The following is a 19,064-nucleotide window of genomic DNA, read 5'->3' as shown; positions in this document are numbered from 1 at the left end:
GCCATAGTGCATGTACAAAGGGCGGGGTATGTCTTAACACACACACACACACACACACACACACACACACACACAAACACACACAAACACACACACGCCCAAAAAGAGAGAGAGAGAGAGAGAGAGAGAGAGAGAGAGAGAGAGAGAGAGAGAGAGAGAGAGAGAGAGAGAGAGAGAGAGAGATGTTAGGCGGCATTTTTCCTTTAATGGACATATAAAGATGAATCTTAGAACACCCGAGGAGGGTTACTGCACAAACCTGAGGAGGGTCAATGCACTAACGAAAAATATATTTTTTATATATCAATACACTAATAAACAGGATTAGGCGACGCGAGGGTGCCGACCGACGCACAAATGCTGGAATTAGATACAGTGTTTCTGCAGAAAGGAAAGAAATCGCGGTACCATAAGTTTGGAAATAAAAGGGCACCTTTGTGCAAAAGTTGAACAAGCAGACGACACTTTTCTTGATTTAAAAGCCTTGTGGTCTGAAGATTTGCCAATGTTTACACAAAAAACGCTATTTTACAGTTGTGCTTTGCGGGCTAACTAGTTTTTTCTGCGTCCTTAGAAAAGCGACATAATCTCGTGTGGAAGAAAACTCCCTAACCTCGACAAAGGAATAAAGGAAGTTTTTCTTGCAATGAATCCAACGACTTGTTCATTTTTACAATGCCTTGACATCAGCGACGTATCATTTTCATTGATCAAGGAACAACGTTAGATGACTTGTAATGTGGATGCATCTCTAACAGCATTTAAAAACTCTTTTTCATGATGTCTCTTATCCGTGTACAGTGCTCTTGCAATCCTTAGTCCTTAGTCTTTCAGTCTCAGTTTCTTTCTTTCCAAGCACTTCTGAAAGAAATGGATGTAATGCTAGTGTGCTAAATAAAAAATATATACATACATAATTTGTAAGTTTAAGTTTGCTGAGTTTGCCATAACGTTTAAGTCAAAGGCAGAGACTGCAAACAGGTATGTCCGGAGCTATGGCTACCAACAGCTCCTTTCGATTCTTTCTCTCGCCTTTGTATTCTTCTTTAGGGCTATCGGTGTGTCTCTTGTGTTGTGGGAGACGTTCTAACAATTGTAAGTGATATCGGTTTACATGACACGGTACGGGATCTCTAGTTTACAAGAATTAACTCAACCTTGTCGGGGTATTGGTGCATATAGGAATTCTTCTAAAACTTGTTTAAGTGATTCTGCTTTACAAAGCACCGGTTTACGTACGATCATTTGTTTTTAAGGACACACCAACTTGTCTGAGTATATTTGCATATAGATCGCCACACACCGTCCAAGCGCTGGCAGAATGAACGACCAGCAGTTTCTCAAATGTGTCTCCATGGAGGCCTCAAGAGAGAGAGAGAGAGAGAGAGAGAGAGAGAGAGAGAGAGAGAGAGAGAGAGACAGAGAGACAGAGAGACAGAGAGACAGAGAGGGAGAGACTGAGAGAGACTGAGAGAGAGAGAGAGAGGAAGAGAGAGAGAGAGAGAGACTGAGAGAGAGACTGAGAGAGAGAGGAAGAGAGAGAGAGAGAAACTGAGAGAGAGAGAGAGAGAGAGAGAGAGAGAGAGACAAGACAAGACAAGACAAGACAAGACAAGACAAGAAGACAAAGACACATTCTTTATTAACGAGGGTAATGGTATAAGCAAACAGGTGCTTTTTTTACATCCAGTCCTCGCCCATGGGGGGGACTTTCGCTATGTGTACAAGTGGATGAATGCTCTTATTCCATGTAAAATCCCCAAAAACTGATTTGGCGTAGTTGATCGTCCACTCAAGTAGGAATGCATCTTTCAAAAGCAAATATAGCATCAATATCTACCGGGTCACCGACCCTCGGGAACGTTCCCTGATTGGTAATAATCCCTGCACGTGCGTGTAGGCAAACGTTTTAATTATCGGCCCGCCTCCATGATTCCACCCCTCATTGCAAAATGTAGGTTAGAATTTAAGGAGAAGTGGGTCAATGTAGGAAAAAAACAGCGATCCGGACATGAATCGTATATCGTAAGGTTTGATTGTAAAGCCAAAGTGGCTGTTTACTCAGCCTCATGGTGTGAATTTTACAATCAATGCGGGTTGCTGGGGACACATGTAACTCGTTGTCAGCACTATTAGTGTCTGTGTTGTTTGACATCATCCGGTGCCTTTATCGCACGCAGAATAGTTCCTATTTCAATCGAGGCATTGCTTCACATACCAGTTTACCACAGGGAAAGATACGCGCTGAAAGAAATTCTGAAGAAATGCAGCGACAAACAAGTCGCGTAAGGCGAAAATACAACATTTAGTCAAGCTGTCGAACTCACAGAATGAAACTGAACGCAATGCAATTTTTCAGCAAGACCGTATACTCGTAGCATCGTCAGTCCACCGCTCGTGGCAAAGGCAGTGAAATTGACAAGAAGAGCGGGGTAGTAGTTGCGCTGAGAAGGATAGCACGCTTTTCTGTATCATTCTCTCTTCGTTTTAACTTTCTGAGCGTGTTTTTAATCCCAACATATCATATCTATATGTTTTTGGAATCAAGAACCGACAAGGAATAAGATGAAAGTGTTTTTAATTTTGATCATAATTTTTATATTTTTAATTTTCAGAGCTTGTTTTTAATCCGAATATAACATATTTATATGTTTTTGGAATCAGAACATGATGAAGAATAAAATAAAAGTAATTTTGGATCGTTTTATAACAAAATAATTTTAATTACAATTTTCAGATTTTTAATGACCAAAGTCATTAATTAATTTTTAAGCCTCCATGCTGAAATGCAATACCGAAGTCCGGCCTTCGTCGAATATTGCTTGACCAAAATTTCAATCAATTTGATTGAAAAATGAAGGTGTGACAGTGCCGCCTCAACTTTTACAAAAAGCCGGATATGACGTCATAAAAGACATTTATCGAAAAAAATGAAAAAAACGTCTGGGGATTTCATACCCAGAAACTCTCATGTAAAATTTCATAAAGATCGGTCCAGTAGTTTAGTCTGAATCGCTCTACACACACACACGCACAGACACACACACACACACACACACACACACACACACACACACACACACACACACACACACACACACACACATACACCACGACCCTCGTCTCGATTCCCCCTCTATGTTAAAACATTTAGTCAAAACTTGACTAAATGTGAAAACCATGGCAGCAATGCATCGTTAAACCGTGCCATAAACAGGCTGTTTAGTTTCAAGAAGAAGGGAGAGGGAGAAGGGAATGGGGGGTGGTGGGGGCGAGAGCGAAGCGAAAAGCAGCCGGGAGACGGACAGACAGACAGACAGGACAGACAAAGAGCCTCTCTCCCATCACCCACTCTCATCATGAGATGGGAGGGAAAAACATCGTTATCCTCTAATCAGAAACAAATCGAAAAACAAGAAAGCTCATTTACCCAAGAAGATGAGCAGGAAGGTATTAGGACAGAGTCATCAGGCAGGCACACCGTGCGTATGCTGATGAGTGTTTGGGATACTGGGATCTATGATGGATCAAATTGCTTACTGGCAAGCCGGACGCAAGCACCTGGTAAGAGGCTTCAAAGACCGTACTGATTAAGCCGACAGAATGAAACGCAAAGTTACCTGATATTGTTCTCTATCCATTCTTTATGCTGTCCATTTATCATAAAGAGAGAGAGAGAGAGAGAGAGAGAGAGAGAGAGAGAGAGAGAGAGAGAGAGAGAGAGAGAGAGAGAGAGAGAGAGAGAGGGTGTACAAACGTGAGCGTGTGTGTGTGTGTGCGCGCGCGCGAATATTTTAACGACCATCAAAGACGTTCCACTAGGAAGGAAACTCAGCGCGCTACAGAAAGAAGAATTACAAGAGAAGTGTAATGTGCTCGCGCGAGGGAAGACTTTGAACCTGAATACAAACAATAAACTGAAAGTCTTCTTGTCGACATCTTTCAAGGAAGAAAGAAATGAGCCAAAGAGAGGCAGAACTCTGAAATAAAAAACCAAATAATCAGATTGGTTGCCAGAGATGTCCATACAGAAAAACTGTTCAAAGAACTTCTGATAACCAATACAATGCACACAAAAGCATCAACAGCATTTAATTACAGTAAGATACGTACGTCGACTAATCAATCCCATTTCACTAATTATTAGATGCAAAGATGACGCAGGCTTTGTCCGTGCATCTGTTTGCAGATATAAATCCCTGGCGCCAGTGCCTTCCTCTAGATCTAGTTTATCTGTTATTTACATGCTGATAAATCATAAAACATGATTTTAACACACACACACACTTACACACCTACACACACACACATGAACACATGCACACACGTACGCGCGCGCGCACAACATGGGAAACATTTTCTCAACATGCGCTCAGCCCAGGATTTGGGGGGTGGGGGGTGGGGGGGGGGTGTCTTTAGAAAATGGATTCCTTTCACAGTTAAAAAAATCGACATCCTCTTGGCGACAAAAATATCCACGTGAAAAAAGCAGTTCTTGTGGTTTCATCATGTTCCTAAGCTTCTTAATTCCCAAGAAAACGTGTCAAGAATACGGCAGCCGTTATGAAAAAAGCTCACCTAACAAATGCACCAAGTAAGGTAAGGTTTCAGCTTGGAACACGCTTAACATCCCACTTGCCTCAGGAAGTGTTGTGTTTTTTTAACATAACAAATCGCACGTCACATAAACGGGCTAATCCAATTCAAAGCACGACCAAAATTTTGATTGGCCTAAAATCCACGGAGGAAACAAAGGAGGAAAAAGAAGAGAAAAAAAAACCAGTTCCCTCGTCATAACAAAAATCAAAATCCTGTTGGCGAGACAGCACTTCCTGTGGTTAAACGTATTTTTTCATACGAAAGAAACGAGAAAAATGTGTCAAAAGCATTGCAGCACGTAACAACAAAGTGTCAAATGCATCGTGCAAGATTAATACGGAAAACACATTCTACAACATCAGCGTAAGCTCTCGGTTTCTTTTTTCGTCTTTTTCCTTTTCTTCTTCAATAAAGAAGCGAACTTGCTTACGTCTAAACTTACGCACACAGCTCGTTAGATGCGCTGCTGAACAACAAGAACACACACACACACACACACTCACACACATACACACACTCACACACGCACGCACATGCCATCATCATCATCATCATCATCATCATCATCATCATCATCATCATCATCATCATCATCATTAATCATCAAACATCACCACCACCACGTCCACCACCACCACCGTCTTCATCAGCAACAACACCACCACCAACATCATGAACAACGCATCCTGGCATAGAAACTGCTTTATCCCTAGGTCAAAAAGTTCTCTTTATACGCATACTGTCATCGACAGCACCAACAAACCATGCCATTAATCAACACACAACTATAAACAAACCGACAAACCATCACACATGCCACAGTAACCTCGAAGATAAGCGAAGACTTAAAACACCGCTTCGTCAATAAAATGTCACAAAAAACCCACAAGAATAACGCATACCGAACACAACACCTTCAGACGCACTAATTGGAGCACACGTCTGCCATCCACTGAAAAGCCCGAGGGATTGTGTTTTTTGTTCACCAGCCCCTGTTTGTCCCTATGGAGCTCATCTGAATGGCAAGCCATAGTCTGCGTCGATATCAAGCTTTTGTTGCCGCTGGGTGATTTTTTGATTCTTGTGGAGATTCAGATGAAGAGAGAGCAATAAACGAACCGATGGCAGTACCAGATAACCTCTATACCACACGATAGCAACCTTTATCAAACAAAAATAACTGAAGCTAGGGCAAAAAAGAATCGTTCTGTCGGCTAAGCTGCCACAAGAGGTGAATGAGCTAAAACGACAAGACAGCGGGATTGATGGCGTCCTTCGTTAATCACTTTTTTTACAATTCAGATTTACTCTTTTTTTTTTTTTTTACCTTCAGTGACAAAGCAGCGCGCAGCTTGAACATTTTGTTAGAGGATACTCAACGTGAAAACAACCATCAGAAGTAATCTCTCTGTGATACTAAATGACTAGTTACGTTCCAACCAATATACCTTGCTTCCCGTGTAAAACACCGACAAAATCTTGACAGACCCATCAGCATCCCCAATATAAATACTTACGCTACGAGCACACTTTAAACCTCACATACCAAGATTTAACAGTCTTATTGCTCCTTGCTACGACCAGGTCTTTCAAACTGAATGGTGTGTGTGTGTGTGTGTGTGTGTGTGTGTGTGTGTGTGTGTGTGAGTGTGTGTGTGTTTGTGTGTGATGTGTGTGTGTGTATGTGTGTGTGCGTGTGTGCGTGCGTGTGTGTGTGTGTGTGTGTGTGTGTGTGTGTGTGTGTGTTCGTGCGTTTTTTAAATTTTTTTACCGGGTTTTACGTCACACTCATTAACCGGTCAGTCCCACAGGTTGGTTGTGATTAAACCTGACAGTTAAACATGAAAATAAAGCTGCTGCCGTGTTGATATATACTTCCGTAGGACTTTTTCTTTCTTTCCCTTCTGCGTTCATCGGCTGCAGCTCCCACGTTCAATGACGTTTTATTTTATTATTATTTTGTTTTGCACGAGCGGGTTTTTACACTTATGACCATTTTACCCATCCTTAATGAAGCAACCATCCATTTTGGGGGGATGCATGCCTGGTATTTTTGTGTTTTTATAACCCGCCAAACTGTTGACATGGATTGCAGGATCTTTTCCGTGCGTGATCGCGTGTACAAACGAAGGGGGATAAGCTGGTTCCCACATAAGTTGACCTGGGAGGTTGGGAAAATCCCCACCCTTTACCGATCGGGCACGGCCGGGATTCGAACACTCTACCTTCCTCATGGGAGGCTATAGTGCACTTTTCAAGACAAATGCATTATGTCTTTACATCACAGCTTTCATGTCTTTGGAACCTTTCAGTACATCTGGCCTCAAAATGTATGAGCCCCAAAATATGTTTTATTTTAGAAAAGGAAACAAAGTGACTGTTGGTATTAATTCAGATCTTCGATTGTCGATGTAATGTACATAAAATATTGATTTGTGTTATGAAAACAAACAAACAAACAAAACATAAACAAACAAACAACGTTACGTCATATGTCCCTACGCACAGGGACAAAGATGTTCAGTATTTCAGTCAGCTAGTCACGGATCAAACACCATTAACTTAATGATTAAGAAAAGAAGAAAAAACATGTCCCAAAACAAAACGTTGGAAACAAAAATACTCGGCTTAGAATTTCCGCTAATGGAAAAAAAAGTTTAAACAAAGTTAAAAAAACCAACTAATTCGTCTCGAAAACAGAGACATACAGTAAAGAAAGATAACATCCGCAGCTTTGGAAGCCACTACTCGGGGATAATTCTCGCTTGGAAAGAGCCTAGCTGTCTCCAAAAGAACCATGGGAAGTAAAGTGCGTTTCCTAAGCTTAGGACAATTTTTTTTATTTATGTTTTATACACACAGTTTGAAGTTTGAACGCATATCCAGAATGTCACTGTCCACTGTTAGAGAATTGCACTATACAACGGCATGACATCACCAAAGAGGCCCACAAGCTAGCTTGGTTGTCAACGTTCCGCGACTAATCAGTAATGGGCCTTACATGTAATTATGATCACATGGAGCTAATCTTACATCGATGACGTCATTCACTGTATCCGATACTGATGATCGGTACGGGTAGTCGAAGCCGTGGTATTGGCGTGTGGGGGTGGGGGGGGGGGGGGGGGGGGGAGGGGGATTGGGGTTGAAGGGGGGGGGGGGGGGGGTGAACAGAAGGCTTGATGGTAGTAGAATGAAATCGACAAGACATGTTGGAAAGTAATACTTGTTCCTCTAGACATTAATCATAATTCTCTCGTGCCCAGATAATGACAAGGAAACCAGGGACCAGTCATTTTTCTACCAAAATAGAAAGGAGAACCCGTGACAGCCTGGACAGGGTGTGTGCAAAATGTCATGGCACGTGCGCACTGAATCGTATGCGTGCTGGCAGATTTTATTCTTGTGGTCTTTAACGAGCTTGTAGCATACAAAAAATGCCACGCGCGAGCGTGTGTGTGTGTGTGTGTGTGTGTGTGTGTTTGTGTGTGTGTGTGTGTGTGTGTGTGAGCGTGCTTGCGTGTCAGTGAGGTATCTATTCACAAAACTTAACTGCCACAGCTTCGTGCTTATGTACGTGCGTGTGCGTGCTTGCACGTGTACGTGTGTGTGTGTGTGTGTGTGTTTTATGTGTGTGCGTGCGTGTGTGTGTGTGTGTGTGCGTGTGTGCGCGCGTTTGTGTATGCGTGTGCGAATGTACGCATGCGCAAGTATGCGTTTATAAATGTGTGTGAACCTCTTTGCTTAATTAATACACTCCAGGTTTAGCCAGGCGTCGGGCACTCATTGATCACTGACGCATTAAAATCTGAAACGACTAATTGCTTTGTCTGGGTGTCGGTCAAGTGATGTATTGAATGTCTTGCTTGGCAGGCAAGACTGAAATGAACGGACCACCGAGTTTGACAATGACCGATCTATTCTATGACGAATTGGTCGATGACCTATTCTTGTTTAGATTCTGGCCAAATCGCTGTTATGTACAACTCTGGCTACTGTCAACTGGCTGCATTATCATCGTTCTTTCCTGCGAGGCTAGTTTATTCATGTACGACGTATTCTTTCTACCAAAACATCCAGAAGCCCATCTCTTCATAACGCGTTCTAAACTGTTTAAGACAGGTCAGCAGAAATTCATTCAAAATACGCCTGAGCTGCTTATTCATCCAGTCTCTAAATTGGCATTGTGAAGTAAAAATGACCATCAGATCGACCACTCGTATGCCAATTCTACCTTCTGTTCGTATGGTTCACTCGACCTCCCCCTGTAGCAAATGTCTAGGTCTGGAGAAATAAGTAAAAGAAAGAAAGAAAGAAAAAAGGAAAGGAAGGTTGCTTCCGAGCGTAACCACACGCATTTGGGTTATTCTCCAGATCTGGATATATACAGTACCACTGGAAACGCGATATTTCTTTATTCAACTCAGACATTGTAACCACACAAATAGATTTCATTTATAAATACTGTTTTTAAATATCCTTGGCTTTCAGAGAAATTAGAAATACTTGTAATGTTGCATTGTCTACGTTGAGGACATTACAAGCATTTCAAAATACATCACTCGTGTAACATGGAAACTTGAGCATGTAAAAGGGATTTAAATATACTAACATTAAATGTATATTATTTTGTTGTTGAATGTCTGTATCATTATCTAACTGGAGTATTAATGACAAAAATAAAGAGAATACATTCTAGTTGCCATTAAAAATATGTGTATTGTAATCATTTAAAGGAGTCATAATGCATGCGACAAAATGTTACCCAGCTCTGAAGAATAACCCATTTACCTAATCTGGGATAAACAGCAAAGCATAATGATTTTGATCCTACCGAGAATAATGGCACAATGTCGGTATTTCTTAAGAGGCATAAGCTGCCTACTGCATATAATATGACATAGTGAAGTAAAAGTATGACATAGACTGCACCTCTCCGACTTGTGAGCTATCAATAAAGCGAATCAAGTAAAGGGACATACATGTACATAGGGAAACAAATCAAACAAACTAACATCGATTGAATGTGCCCTACTCCTCACACACACACACACACACACACACACACACACACACACACACACATACATACACACACACACACACACACACACACACACACATGCGCGCGCGCGAGCCTTACGCCCCCACCATCACACACACACACACACACACACACACACACATACACACACACACACACACACACACACACATGCGCGCGCGCGAGCCTTACGCCCCCACCATCACACACACACACACACACACACACACACATACACACACACACACACACACACACACACACACACGTATACACACATACATACACCCGGCTTTTCACAGTGGGTGAAGTTGAGGTTGGCGGCGGTGGTGGTGGTTGAGAGGCAGGGGTAGCTAAACGAATAAAAACTGACCGCATACCTGATTTGTATGTCCACTGGATGTCCACGCTGCGATCTTCAGACAACTGAGTGTAGTCATCCGCAGCACCGATACCACTAGGAAAGCGTCCGATGTTTGCCTAAACCATTCAGTCACGACTGCAGATTTCGCAGCCCACTGCCACATACAGAAAAGATCGTTATAATGCTACAGAAGAACCAAAGGATTGTAGACAAAAATTTACGAGCGGTCAATATGATATATACATGCTTGACTAAAACATGTCGACGAAACAACTACGAGCATTTATTGTAATAATATGTGTGCAGAAAAATGAGAAACAAAATAATTACGAGTGTTAACTGAAATAGGCGTGACACCAAACACAGACGAAACAATTACGAACATTCACTGTAACATGCTCGACAACACATTATAGAGATAAATGATCACGAGTGTTTACGTTACATGCTCGTTAAGCTATGGGTAAGAACGCTCGAAGAGCTCTTTTGAAATATGTACTTGCCCTTCCCCCTACCCCCCGCGGGTTAGGGGGAAGAATTTACCCGATGCTCCCCAGCATGTCGTAAGAGGCGACTAACGGATTCTGTTTCTCTTTTTACCCTTGTTAAGTGTTTCTTGTATAGAATATAGTCAATTTTTGTAAAGATTTTAGTCAAGCAGTATGTAAGAAATGTTAAGTCCTTTGTACTGGAAACTTGCATTCTCCCAGTAAGGTAATACATTGTACTACGTTGCAAGCCCCTGGAGCAAATATTTGATTAGTGCTTTTGTGAACAAGAAACAATTGACAAGTGGCTCTATCCCATCTCCCCCCTTTCCCCGTCGCGATATAACCTTCGTGGTTGAAAACGACGTTAAACACCAAATAAAGAAGCCCTTCCCCCAACCCCTCCCGCCCCCCGAGTCAATGAAAAAACGTCTGTCGGTTTTCTGTACACTTAGATCTTTGTTGATTTTTTTGTTTGTATCACCACTTTGTCTGAGGGTCATCCTCGGTTAGCCTACGCTAATCCATAATTTCGCTCGAAGTATCTCTACTATGTTGGTAAAATATTGCGAAAGTTTGAAAGCAATCCACCAAATCATTGCTAACGTGCAGACTTTTTTGTCATGATACCCCTAAAAAATGACGCAAAAAGTCCCGTTTTTGACCGCTCTTGCGATCAACACCTGCATCAGTAGGAATAGCATAGCACGCGAAATACGCAAGGTAGCAAAACAAAATAATCTATTCAGGGTAGATAATTGGTTTGACTTTCTTCTTGTATGTCAAAGTTGCAAAGTTTTGCCTATTGTGATTTCTTGTCAATTTTTCATTCGGCTCTTCCGTTTTTGTCTGGTCGATTTTGAGGATACCCTTACTTGAGCGGCACTCACGTGATCCCTGTAAAAGAAATATTTAATCCAAAAGGTGATCCTGGAGGTTAAGTGAACGGTCTTAACTGGCATATACAGTTTTAATGAAATGACACGGGGATTAATGCTTTAATTTGGGTTTGAAATTTGTTGCAATAATTTTTTGGCCAAGTTTAGTTCTCTTCTGTAAAATGTGACTGGGTGGCCGAGTGGTAACGCACTTGCGCTCGGAAGCGAGAGGTGGCGAGTTCGACCCTGGGTCAGGGCGTCAGCAATTTTCTCCCCCCTTTCCTAACTTAGGTGGTGGGTTCAAGTGCTAGTCTTTTGGATGAGACGAAAAATCGAGATCCCTTCGTACGTGTACACTACATTGGGGTGTGCACGTTAAAGATCCCACGATTGACAAAAGGGTCTTTCCTGGCAAAATTGTATAGGCATAGATAAAAAAAAAATGTCCACCAAAATACCCGTGTGACTTGGAATAATAGGCCGTGAAAAGTAGGATATGCGCCGAAATGGCTGCGATCTGCTGGTCGATGTGAATGCGTGATGTATTGTGTAAAAAAATCCATCTCACACGGCATAAATAGATCCCTGCGCCTTGAGTCCGAGTCTGGAGATACGCGCGCGAAATAAGACTTCATATAATAATAATATATTGTGATAGAAGTTAGGTGCTAGACTGAAGGAAGTGTTGACCGCAGTCGACGAATCGAAAGTATATCCAGCAGTTCTTTGATTAACACGTTGCGTCAACCGATCCGCCCGTGGTTGAATCTGTTATAATATAAAGTAATTTTGACTGTTTTATATACGCTATGTAAGCAGAATCTCTGCTCGTCGAAACCACAAGTGGAACCTCTGGAAGTTTTATGTTCAATAATTATTGCTCAATAATTCATATTGCAAGCTTCTAAAAAAAACTATTATGGTAGACATTAACCCGGTCTGTGGCATTCCACTTTAAATTGTCCGCATGGTGCCAGGACAGTGGGTCAAACTGCTTAACTTGGTAACCGGACCTAACCAGTTACTGCAGGTGTTCACTAGATCTCACCACCAGTGATAACTGGATCTATTGCATCCTACATGCAATCAGTATACTATATATGTACTGTATAGACCGCTGTGAAAGTAATACAGAACATTGATTCACACCTGTGCTCTCCCGAACCGGTACAGAAGTCAAGAGGCTGCTCAGGTTGCAAAACGGCGCAATCTGTCGCTGAAGCACAGTTCATTAGCAGTCAATACCTTCCTATCATTTCCCTCTCACTTCTACTACTACTACTACTACTACGACGGAACAGCCGCTACACACGACGCACTTTGCCGCACAAAAAAGCACCATCATAGTTGTGTCATCATCATTGCCAGTCTTGCTGTTGTCACAAGTCTTTGTATATCTATGGTAGGCACACAGTCATAACACTGTTGTCTCTGCTTCTAGTTTTGTCAGCTTTTCACAGCTGCAGTGACAGTGGACTCGACGACCGATCGTGTATCGCTCTCTGGTCGGACTGATGAGCGGAAGAAATACGCACGGAGGAAAAAGCGCGTGCCTGGAGTAAGCGCCAGCCGGATAGTCGTTCACAGACACTGGCGTTGGCCTCGCACGGGCAGCGCACACACACACCACGCCGTATAAATAGTTACATCGTGTTTTGGGAGCACAACACAAAAGTTACGGGTCGCACTACACGAAGAAGGGTAGTTGGTCTAGAAATATCACTTAAACAGCTTCTCAAAATGCATGATGTTACTAAAGTTAGTGTCTAACATGTACCTCATATATTCGTCTTTTTGTTGAATTAAAGTGATCACTGTAACATAACTCACAGTGCCCGTATTCAAAGACTTCTTGAAATATTTTGCTTTCAGGAACCAAAACCTGGCATTCATAGCTGTTTTTATTGATATTACATTCATCCAAACACACACTTCTTGTAATAGAGACATGGACTAGCTTATGCTTAGTGCATCTTCTGATTTTGGTTGCGCTTTGTTAAAAAATGACGCATACAGATCAATTCAAAGTTATGTAGTTGGAAAACACAATGTTACGACACGCACAACTTGCATGTTACAGATAGCACTTAGTTTTGGTTTTTAAATGTTACGGATCGCACAACTATAGGTTCAAACTTAACTACCAAATTTATTGTTTTTTGTGTAGTTTTGTACAATTTAATTACTGTAAACTTACGTATTAAGACTAAATACTGTATCACACTATGTATGCATACCTAGATGAGTGCTTGTTAGCTTCCATAAGCATTATGTCTAACAAAAAACTAACAAAACTCGTGCTTTGGCCAACACAGGACATTTTGGTATGTATTCCTGTGTCGTGATCAAGCATCAGGAGCCGTCATCGCATGTATTAGGCCCGACAGTATCTAATATATATATATATATATAAGAATGGACGTAAGTGTGTCTGTCTGTCTCGCTGTGGTCGCCATTTCTTAGAGATGGCAAGATGCAGGCACAAGATAGTGTGCATGCACACTGCACATGCCTAGGAGCCGCAGATGTGCACCTGGGTTTCTTGATTCATTGTTTCCTTCATCCCGTTAACTACCTTGTAAGCGCCCACCCCATTTATGCACCAATTTCGATTGACAGTAGGGTTTGGAAGACTTGGTATCTGAAGTCAGGTCGTTTCGGGTGGTTACCTTTATTTGAGCGGCTCTCACGTGACCCCTGTATGGTATAGACTTTGATCCCAGCGAAGCTGGAGGTATCCCACGAACGCTATTCATGCCGATAAATCATGATAAAGAAGGATTCTTTGTGCACACACTCAGGCTACAGTTGGGGATGGAAGTTCCCCCAAAATTGGGAACATACTAAGTAAAATACGGAAAGTGACGACCAATTCTTCGAGTATTGATCCGTCGCCACCCAGGGCAGATATGTTGGGGTGGAATTTCTAGACTAGGGCATAATATTCGCGCAATTAGACCACGTCAAAATTTGTTTGACATCAAAGGTTCGTGACGTCATCCCCTCTCTGGGGCTTTTTCCTCGCGCGCGTGGCGTGTGTAGTTTGCACGTTTATGTGTACAAGTTAGTGTGTGTGTGTGTGTGTGTGTGTGTGTGTGTGTGTGTGCGTGTGTCTGTTTGTGTGTGTGTGTGTGTTTGTGAGAGTCGGAGAGAGAGAGAGAGAGAGAGAGAGAGAGAGAGAGAGAGAGAGAGAGAGAGAGAGAGAGAGAGAGAGAGAGAGAGAGAGAGAGAGAGAGAGAGAGAGAGAGAGAATTTGTCCTTCACAGGGGGTATGCAGTGCCTTGGCAATGCACTTCTACTTAATTCGAAAATCGTATTTTAATAGATAGCCAAGATGGGTGCCTTTTAAAAATGATGAATGGGTGATGCGGGAATGAATGCTTTTGTTCGGATGTAAAACTTGTCGCAATATTGTTTTGGCGAAGTTTATTTCGAATTGATAGCCATGACTCAGCGTGTTTTTCCTGTCGTGGAATGGGTGCAGCTACTTTTTCCAGGGCACTGTTACAAAATCCACGGAAGTGAATGTGTGGACACAGTTGAGTATTGTACTATTTTCTTATTTTCCCTGGTCTTTTTTAATCTGTATCTACATTGATGAAATGCTCGAAAGATGTGGCTTTTGGCTTACAATGAGCACTAGTTGTTGTACAAGACGCTATCTTTAATGTTGCTCTTTATGGTGAGGTCAAACAAAATATGAAATCTTGGCGTGCAGTGTTAGCGTTAGGCCAAAGTAGATCTAATGTCGCCATTGACCTGGTACCGATAACCTGAATGCTTGTTGCTTTTCTTTACCGCCGTATATTTTGTAGGTCGATAATACCTTACGAAAACTCGTAGGAATTTATGCTTGTGCGATGATCATATGTAGGCATGCCTGTTCTTTCTACTGTCCCCAGCTGTCTTTCAAACCATACCAATCAAGTTGAAATGGAATATAACAAGTCGCGTAAGGCGAAATTACTACATTTAGTCAAGCTGTGGAACTCACAGAATGAAACTGAACGTAGTCCGCCGCTAGTGCAAAAGGCAGTGAAAGTGACGAGCCTGTTTAGCGCGGTAGCGGTTGCGCTGTGCTTCATAGCACGCTTTACTGTACCTCTCTTCGTTTTAACTTTCTGAGCGTGTTTTTAATCCAAACATATCATATCTATATGTTTTTGGAATCAGGAACCGACAAAGAATAAGATGAAAGTGTTTTTAAATTGATTTCGAAAATTTAATTTTGATCATAATTTTTATATTTTTAATTTTCAGAGCTTTTTTTTAATCCAAATATAACATATTTATATGTATTTGGAATCAGGAAATGATGAAAAATAAGATGATTGTAAATTTGGATCGTTTTATAATTTTTTTTAATTTTTTTACAATTTTCAGATTTTTAATGACCAAAGTCATTAATTAATTTTTAAGCCACCAAGCTGAAATGCAATACCAAACCCCGGCCTTCGTCGAAGATCGCTTGGCCAATCTTTCAATCAATGATTGAAAAATGAGGGTGTGACAGTGCCGACTCAACTTGTACAAAAAGCCGGATATGACGACATAAAAGACATTTATCGAAAAAAAAAGTCCGGGGATATCATTCCCAGGAACTCTCATGTAAAATTTTATAAAGATCGGTCCAGTAGTTTAGTCTGAATCGCTCTACACACACACACACGCACAGACACAGACACACACAGACACACACACACATACACCACGACCCTCGTCTCGATTCCCCCTCTATGTTAAAATATTTAGTCAAAACTTGACTAAATGTAAAAAGAAGTGTCAGAGGTCTACGCCTGCACACTGTGGAGCATTGGCCGAATTTGTCCTGTGGCGGAGGAACTTCCGTGCCATGGGGTAAGCACATTCCAATGGTGAAGAAACACTTGCTGAAATAAAGCATTGGTCTTTTCAACATGCACGGTCTCAGTGTCAGCTTTTTACACTTATCTGCTCACGTTTTGGTCGTGTAAAAGTGGTTAGTTCTGATCTTATTTTGACAAAAATGGTTTTCTGTGGGAGTGCGTTCTGTAACATGAGTGAAGTGCGTGTCGTAACAAGCCTTTCCTGCAGTTGTTGTGCGCTCTGTAACCTACTCATGTGTGGGTATCATACTACAAAACGTCATAAAACCTGAATTGTGTAAGACACAAGAAAACGACCGAACCACATCATCACATGATCCTTGATATATTGTAGCTTACTAATAACATTACAGTATGTGCAAACCGCATACGTGGGCCGCGTGCAAAGGTCAAACGTCCCAATATTCCACAAAAAGTAAGTACCTGAGAGAGTTGATGAAGCTGAAGCAACGGTTAAAATCACATTTAAGAAAATGTAGTATCGTGGATTCAAAGAAAAGTACACACTGAACATTCTTCATCTACCAAAAGTTAAGAGCAAGAAGTTTGGCGTCTCTCTGAGCAACAAATATACAGCCACCCACCTCAAGTTTTTGCTCACGAGCTTGTGCGACCCGTAACTTTTGTGTTGTGCTCCCAAAACACGATGTAACTATTTATACGGCGTGCACACAAGGCACGTTGCACGCGTTTTTCGCCGTACGATCAGTACTGCACTACTGGTCTGGCCGAATTATTCTGCTGATGTGAACTCGTTCCACGGAAAATTGGTGTTTGGCAGCTGTTGAGGGGTATGCAGTTTAAAGAGGTAATGATTCAATACTAAAAGGGGCGAAGGATTAAGGTTTATATCGAGCTCTGTGTGTGTGTGTGTGTGTGTGTGTGTGTGTGTGTGTGTGTGTGTGTGTGTGTGTGTGTGTTTATCGCTTTAAGCGACTTGTATTTGTTTGTTTATTTGTTTGCTTAACGCCCAGCCGACCACGAAGGGCCATATCAGGGCGGTGCTGCTTTGACATATAACGTGCGCCACACACAAGACAGAAGTCGCAGCACAGGCTTCATATGTCTCACCCAGTCACATTATTCTGACACCGGACCAACCAGTCCCAGCACTAACCCCATAATGCCAGACGCCAGGCGGAGCAGCCACTAGATTGCCAATTTTAAAGTTTTAGGTATGACCCGGCCGGGGTTCGAACCCACGACCTCCCGATCACGGGGCGGACGCCTTACCACTAGGCCAACCGTGCCGGTCAGCGACTTGTATGCATTTGTTACAACTAATAGCCCGGGGGAGACGTTAATAACCTGAATAAATGGGATGCAATTTGAATTAGGTATAGTATTGCGACACTCTTTTGTTCTTGCTTACATAGCAACATCTATTAATATTGGCCCCGGCGATACTTGTGAAATACCATGTTACAGGCATTCACCGAATGGTATCCATCACATTTGACGACATGTAAAAAACAAAACACGCTTTGGCAAACATCACAATCTTCTGCTTGAATCAAGGACAGAAAAAAATCAATGAAAGAAAGACCAACAGAAACCAAGACGAATGAAAGAAAAGAACAGGTCTGTCTGGAAAGGTGGAGTATCTAGACAAAGGACCGACCCAGAAGACAATTTTCTCTGTTCTTTGATTCAGTACAAGCTCACGTTTCCACAGATGATTCAGGAAGAAAGAGATGAAGCAGATGAATGAGAATTGAGACGAAAAATTCTAAGAGACTGACCTGGTAATCCTCAAGGATTAAATCAGACGCCATTTCAGTTGTTGACGTAACCCCCTTGCAACCGAACCAAGACACAACATTTAGTTTGTGTTTTAATAGGGCTAAAAGACGACTGTATAAGCTATAAAATAATGCTTCCCTGGTTCTTGATGCACAGTCTGATGGAAAAGAGAAAACCACCGGTCTGCGAAAAATCACATGTTTTATAAAGGTTCCCACAATCACCAAGCATCCTCCCAGTAACGGAGAAAACCTAGTCTTCACATCTTTTCATCAGGGGAACTACTAAACAAAATGTATTTGGCCTGTCTCTTTCCCTTTCCCTGAGATCGCCCTCTGAAGACGGCATCAAGCAACACAAGGAAGAGGATATGGAAGAACAGGAAGCACACACATTTTCGTCATTTTCCAAATGACGTCATATCCACTATGACGACATAATCGTCTTGCTACTGCAGAAATTCCTGAGCTTCTGTGTGTGTGTGTGTGTGTGTGTGTGTGTGTGTGTGTGTGTGTGTGTGTGTGTGTGTCTCTCTCTCTCTCTCTCTCTCTCTCTCTCTCTCTCTCTCTCTCTCTCTCGCGCATTTTGAGCATTAATAATTACCCCCCTTTAAAAAAAAGGACAAACCCTCTCTTCTTTGACTTTGTATTATTTATGAATAGGTTATGGGTTGCTTAATTGTTTAATTGCTTCTGTTTTCCAACGGCTAGATGACAAAAATCAACAACAAAGCTTTGTTCATGGGCTGAAACTCCCACGTTCACGCATGTTTTAGCACAAGTGGGTTTTTACGTGTATGGTAGTTTTTACCCCGCCATTTAGGCAGCCATTAGCCGCTTTCGGAGGAAGCATGCTGGGTATTTTCGTGTTTCCATAACCCACCGAACTCTGACATAGATTACAGGATCTTTTCCGTGCGCACTTGGTCTTGTGCTTGCGTATACACACGAAGGGGGATACGGCACTAGCAGGTCTGCACATAAGTTTACCTGGGAGATTGGAAAAATCTCCACCCTTAACCCACCAGCGGCCAGGATTTGAACTCACGACCTTCCGATTAGGAGGCCGACGTCTTACCACTAC

General features: G+C 42.1%; 1 long non-coding RNA gene across 1 annotated transcript in view; it reads right to left on the bottom strand.

Annotated features, from left to right (window-relative positions):
• LOC138982862 (uncharacterized) overlaps positions 1 to 18,417 on the bottom strand; it is a 30,590-nt gene extending 12,173 nt beyond the window's left edge. The window contains exons 1-2 of the long non-coding RNA XR_011460993.1: positions 17,981 to 18,417; positions 10,024 to 10,161 (exon numbers count right to left, since the gene is read on the bottom strand). This is a non-coding gene — a long non-coding RNA (uncharacterized lncRNA). The remainder of the gene's footprint in view (positions 1 to 10,023; positions 10,162 to 17,980) is intronic.
• Between the last annotated feature and the right edge of the window lie 647 nt (positions 18,418 to 19,064).

Source organism: Littorina saxatilis, linkage group LG12 (genome assembly GCF_037325665.1).
Source record: "Littorina saxatilis isolate snail1 linkage group LG12, US_GU_Lsax_2.0, whole genome shotgun sequence".
NCBI classification, from domain to species: domain Eukaryota; kingdom Metazoa; phylum Mollusca; class Gastropoda; order Littorinimorpha; family Littorinidae; genus Littorina; species Littorina saxatilis.
Note: the sequence above shows the minus strand (reverse complement) of the source record. Positions and strands in the feature narration are given on the sequence as shown.